Source organism: Canis lupus, chromosome 35, assembly GCF_011100685.1.
Source record: "Canis lupus familiaris isolate Mischka breed German Shepherd chromosome 35, alternate assembly UU_Cfam_GSD_1.0, whole genome shotgun sequence".
In the NCBI taxonomy this organism is placed as follows: domain Eukaryota; kingdom Metazoa; phylum Chordata; class Mammalia; order Carnivora; family Canidae; genus Canis; species Canis lupus.
Window position 1 is genome coordinate 8,566,336 of NC_049256.1, and position 6,029 is coordinate 8,572,364.

A 6,029-nucleotide genomic window follows, 5' to 3' on the forward strand; every position below is an offset into this window, starting at 1 on the left:
AATGGCTTGTGCAGACAGCGGTCAGCCAGCCAGGTCCTCACAGCACAACCAAGGCGGCGTTCAATCAGGATTTCTCCTTGCAACCAGACGGTCAGGTCATTAGCCATGTGAAAAGTCACTGTAGTGACCAATGATGGGTCACAGCATCTTACCGGTGGTCCTGAAATGAGATTACTTCCAGGCAGAGGCTCCAGGTGGAATTCAACTAAGGAGTCAAGATACAACCCTCCATACTACCCCACAGAGTCCTCCTCCTCCTGCCACTACCTTCTTGCAGCCAGCTTCAGGACAGGCAGTCTACAGGCCGGCTCTGCATCATATTTCCTGCTTAGTGGAAATACAGAGTGCCAGCAGCCTGCAGGGGTGCACTGAAATACATTAACCAGTATTTTTAACCATGAGAAGCTCACTCGATTATGAAGTATTAAAATACAAGACCTTACGATACACATGACTGTAATAATAAACTGCTCAAGAGAATTCAGTGGTTGAAGTCCTGTTTTCACGTGTGCTGAGGACCAACGGCTTTAAATCTTCTACCTTGGATGATGGCAACAGGTCCTCTCCAAAGAGCCACTGTGCAGAGTATTTATAAATCTTGACTTCTGGCTGTGATAGCACCAAAAAAAAAAAAAAAAAAAAAAAGAGGTATCTACACCTCAGAGAAAATATCAAGCAAATCCTAAGCAATGCAACTAGAACACAGGTAAGTAAGTATATTTGTGCATTGATGTGAAAGCGCTCCCTCTCCGAGGATTCACAGGTCTTGTTCCAGCAAAGCTGGAGGCAGCAATGGACCAAATCTGCACCACTGGTGCCTCTGGGCTCCTTGAAGCAGGTTCATCATGGGTTGCGGGGTTACATAGGGCAGCTGTGAAGATTAAGTAAGAATTATGTGGAAGAACAGGCTGTTCGCTATACATACACCTGCTCCATCTGAACAGTATTCTTGACTGAAATATTTCTCACACTCCTAACATGCTTTTAGAACCGCAGCACCTATTTTGACAAATGTAAAATAGATGATCAAATGGATTTCTGAAAATACACGAATAAGACGGATTCTCCTTGGGTAGCTCAGTGTGAAGAAATTCTGAGGAACTTCAGAAATGTTCTGAACAGCGATGCCATTACTGGAAAACCTGCAGCTGCTCCAAGTGTTCTGAAAAAGGTAATTTCCGATTTGACGGGCAGGCTCTAAGAGGTAACAATAAACTCCCCTTGGCAGCCCTATTACTCTGGTTCATTATCATTTCCAGAGAGCTAGCCACATCACATGTCCATCTTAAGACTTTCACTCTTTAGCTAAAAAAAAAAATACCACCATTTAGTGTTCCTATACAGACCTTAACTACTAATCCACATCCGAGTCCAAAAAGTGCCATATCCCCCTCCCCTTCATATACTTCAGGGGAGGTTGCAACAATATGGTGTTCCACAACAGCAGCAGCAATCACTTACGTGGTCACGACTCGCCAAAGTTCTGAACAGCTAACAACTCTAAAAGGCAGGCACCCAAGACTGAAGCCAGTGAGATGACGTAACTTGGAGAGACAGCTGGGACTGGGACCCAGGCAGTCACGCAGAAGTCCATTCTATACCTTAGTTCTTTTTGGTTTTGCTAACTAAATTTAAGGAAGAATCATTTAATAACGTTGAATTGAGTTTATTGTTACCTCTTCGGTAACAGAATCAGACGATTTGGGACTGACACTTTGGGTATCTCTCAATTTAAGAACACATCAAGACTCCGAGATGAGCTGCCTTCCCAAGGTCACCGCTGCTTAGTGGCCAAGGTGGACGATATCCTAATCCCAAAGCTAGCATACCATACCACCTCTCTTTATTCAACCTCAGAGAAAGGCAAATGATACTGGGTTATCACCAGGAATATTTCTAAACACAATCTCATGGAAGAACAACAAGTAAAAACTGTTTCTCATTCTTTCTTTAAACACTTGCGATAAGGTTTCCATGTGACAACTGTAAGCTAGAAACTGGGGATAAAAGGCAAACAGGATGCAGAACTCACAGTCCAGCAGAGAGACAGACATATCACCAAGGGGACAGATCATCACACGTCCTATAACAGAAATCCATGTAAGGGTTGTTCTTCAAGTTTTCTAGATGATCCTGGACTTTCCAGCGCTCCATGGTGTCCAGTAAGGGAAATCCACACTTGAACAGAAAGAGGACAGAAGCCTCACCTATAATCCCAGTTTTGTGTAGTTGTATAACCCAAGAAAGAGTACAGCTGACCCTTGAATGCAGGGTTTGCGGCGCTGATTCCTGTGCAAACATAACCACTAATAGCCTACTGTTGACAAGAACCCTTTCCAATAATATAGTCAATTAACACATATTTTGTATATGTATTATATATGCTATCCCTACAATAAAGCCAGAAAAAAAAGTTCACTAAAATCTAAGAGGAAATACATTTATAGTACCATATTGAAAAAAAATCCATGTGTAAGTTGTCCAGTGCAGTTCAAACCCATTGTTAAGAGGTCAACTGTACTTCACTCTCCTCTTTTAACATGGATATGAATCTCCAACCCTTTAAAACTTGAAAAACCCACCCAAACTACCATATTTTAAGGAAAATATTTTTAAAGACCATGATTTTGTTAATTAGGGGTACACTTAATTAACAGGTGTCATTAGGTGTCATTACTGAGATTAAGTAGGGGATTGCAGAGAACTGAATTATATAAAAAATTTCAAAAATTACATATATACACCACAAACACACACCCAAATCAATTTAAAAAACAGCTCAAAGACTCTTTGGGGTTTTACAGTGTTCTGAGGTTGAGTGGCATTTATATACTATTGTATAGTACAAGTATAGATATATTCAGTACTTTATTGGAACTTTCTGGTTGCCGAATTCTGGAAAACCAAGTATTTGTAAGCTGCCCAAATGGTTTTATAAAACTTCCATCTTAAACATGATGCTGAGGAAAGAATGTGGGACTTTTTAGAAAAAGCTCTGAATCTATTTAGAAATCTATTTAGATTCAATATATAACACCTTGAACAAGCCACCTAAACTTGGGGGAGGTTTTGTTTTTTCCATCTATACAGGGAAAATCACCTTCATTCAGGGAGTTTTTGTGAAGGTTTCTTAGACAGTGAATGGAAAGGCCCAAAAGAACACAATCCATGGCTGATGTTTAATAAATGAGTTCCTTTCCTACCGCCTTTTAAAAAGCAGCTAAGTGGTACCCGAACCTCACAGCCATAATCCTAAATGATTACAAAGTCTGAAAAAAGGGAAAACTTCAGATTCTATGTAGAATTCATTACTATAAAAGTCCAGGCTGCTTCTGTGTGAATAAAGAATAAAAACCATACAAATATTAACTAGTAAAGTTCTTAAGAGCCCCTAAAGAAACTGCTGAGATGTTTGCAGGTCAGTTAAGTCCTGTTCCTGCCTCCTACTATCCTAATATTCCGCTTATGCTAGTAGTAAGGGGGTGACAGGTCAGGTGGCTCTTCACTAAGCTGGAGATACTAGTTCAAAGTAGGATTTTATTTAGTAAAATTAGAACAAACGTATTAACTTTACAGCTATAAGTGATGCTGTCCATAAATGTGGCAAATAACTTCAAGTATACCTGGAAATACAAATTCCAATTTTTAAATTTAAGCTAACGTCTAATTTTGGAACTAAAATAGTGAAAAACCAAGGATTGTAACCTATCAAAATCTTGGTGATTTTGTGTGGATTGCCAAGTTCAATGCAGAAAAACCAAACCAAACCAAAACAAAACCCATCATTATTTAAATGCACTAACCAAATTTCTTTCTTCTTCCAACCAAGGGTATGAATATCAGTGTACCAAAAAACATGAATTCTGTATGACAGACTGGTATGTTAATTTACTATGACTGTGCCTCCAAAATACTGTAAGTCATTAAACAAAGATTTCAAGGTCACATCACTACCATTAAACTACTCCTCAACAGAGGCAAATACGATTATAGGCTGATGGACTGCAAATACACGTTTAAGGCAATGGCTTTTTAGTGTTTTTTTCTTAGATCTAAATTTGCCTTTTCCTATCAAAAATCCCTGTTTTCTGAAACTTACTGAAAATTAAAAACCATGAAAATCAAGTACATGTTCCTTTTCTTCTGACTTCTGTCTTCCTCAGGACCTTGCAGGTCCCCATTCCCTACCCACCCGCCCTGTTCAGACAACAGTTCAGAGGGCAGGGGCAGTCTGAAAAGTCACTCACTAGTAAGACCATGAAATGAATGATGAAGCTATACAACCAAAGCAAGATCCATGCTTTATGAACACATTATTCTCACATGTCTGCGTGACAGGTTTGATACACAAGATTCTTGGTTCATTTTACAGATTCTGAAACCAATTTGCTCAAAAGGTGAATTCTGAAACCATGGTTGGTATAGCAAATGAATATATCAAAACAAACTTTAAAAACTTCATCCAAATATTTACATTTAAAAAAGACATTTAAAAAATAGGCTACTTATTAAGTGTGCTTGAACAAACCATGTGTGGAATTGAATTCCATTCATTATGGAGTTAGTTTCTGCTAAACACATACTGATACTATAGAAGACCCTGGCAGCTGAGGATTTAAGAGTTTTCAACTGTTCCCAATCTATGCTAAAAAATAAAACATGACAAATATTTTCTGAGGCACTAATTTGAACCTCAGCAGTGGAAAGGCTAGTATGTAAGGCAAATTACTTAGGAGTCAGAAGGGCTGGCACCTGTAACTCAGCGTGGCTTTGCCACTGCCTAAGTACCACAAGTAGTCAATGAAACGGTCTAGAAGCCATTTAAATTTTGTAATTATACCTCACTGCATTGTGTTCTAGTATCACAAACTTAGAAATTCACAAAACAATGTTTTTGAAATATATTCCTTGAGAGGGTAGAGGGTCTCCTATATTACATTAAACAAAAAACATGCAAGTTTTTACAGCTCATAGAGCTTTTTCAAAATAAGCTACTAATCATACAGCCCAATTAAAAACTCAAACACTTTATATTACAGGTATAGAAAGTTTATAGTTCAGCAATGCCAATATAGATAATTTGACACCTTAGCCCCTATTTGCAAAGTTGTAGAAGTTTAACAACTATACAATAACTTCTATTCTATTGTCATAGGCTTTGGCTCAGATGTTTAAATACTTAAAGAACTTGGAAAGATTTTTTTATTTGTGTATCTTATTTTGCTGTTGTTTCATGTGGGCATGGGTGGGGATTATAGTGAGGAGGGGAGGAGGGGTCAGTTCATTGTAATAGATCAGGAATTAAACAGCCACTAGAATTTCAGTTACCATTTCCTTACAAAATATATGTGGAAGAATATGGCTTAAAGACAGAGGGGAAAAGCCTCTTATCTATTCATACTATTTGACTTACCCTTTATCCAGTCTGACAATAATGCCAAACTTAATTTACTACCTAGGACAAGAGCATTTTATGAAGTCCAATTTTAGTTTTGATTCTGAGATCTTAAGTGCTTAAAATTTTTGAATTCTTCAGATTACTAAAAAAATCTATTCTGGACAACCAGAATACTAAAAAAAAAAAATTAGATAAAAATGAATTGGTTAACTACTTAAAAAATATCCAACTTTTTTTTTTTTACAGATTAGTATTACTTATAATATATATCTGCCCCAATAAACTGACTTTTTGCTTAGTCTATAGACCAAGACAATTTTTCTCAAACAAGATACTTCTATTAAGGAAAGAAATAAATGATCTCTTAAAAAAAAAAAAAAAACCAAAAAAATCTAAGTGGGTCAGAAATAAAACAATGGATAATACACTCGGGTCCCACAAATGTACCATTTTCTTTTTGTAAAAAAGAAAGAAAGAAATACGAAAAGAGAGGGTGGGGTGGATTTTATATATCAAAATCGGCAGAATTCTCATGCTTCACAATTTTGTTGCTAGAAATCCCCAAATTCCTTGGGCTCATTTGGGAAGTTTTCTGAAGGTGCGCATCATAGTAAACAGCAGCAAAATACCA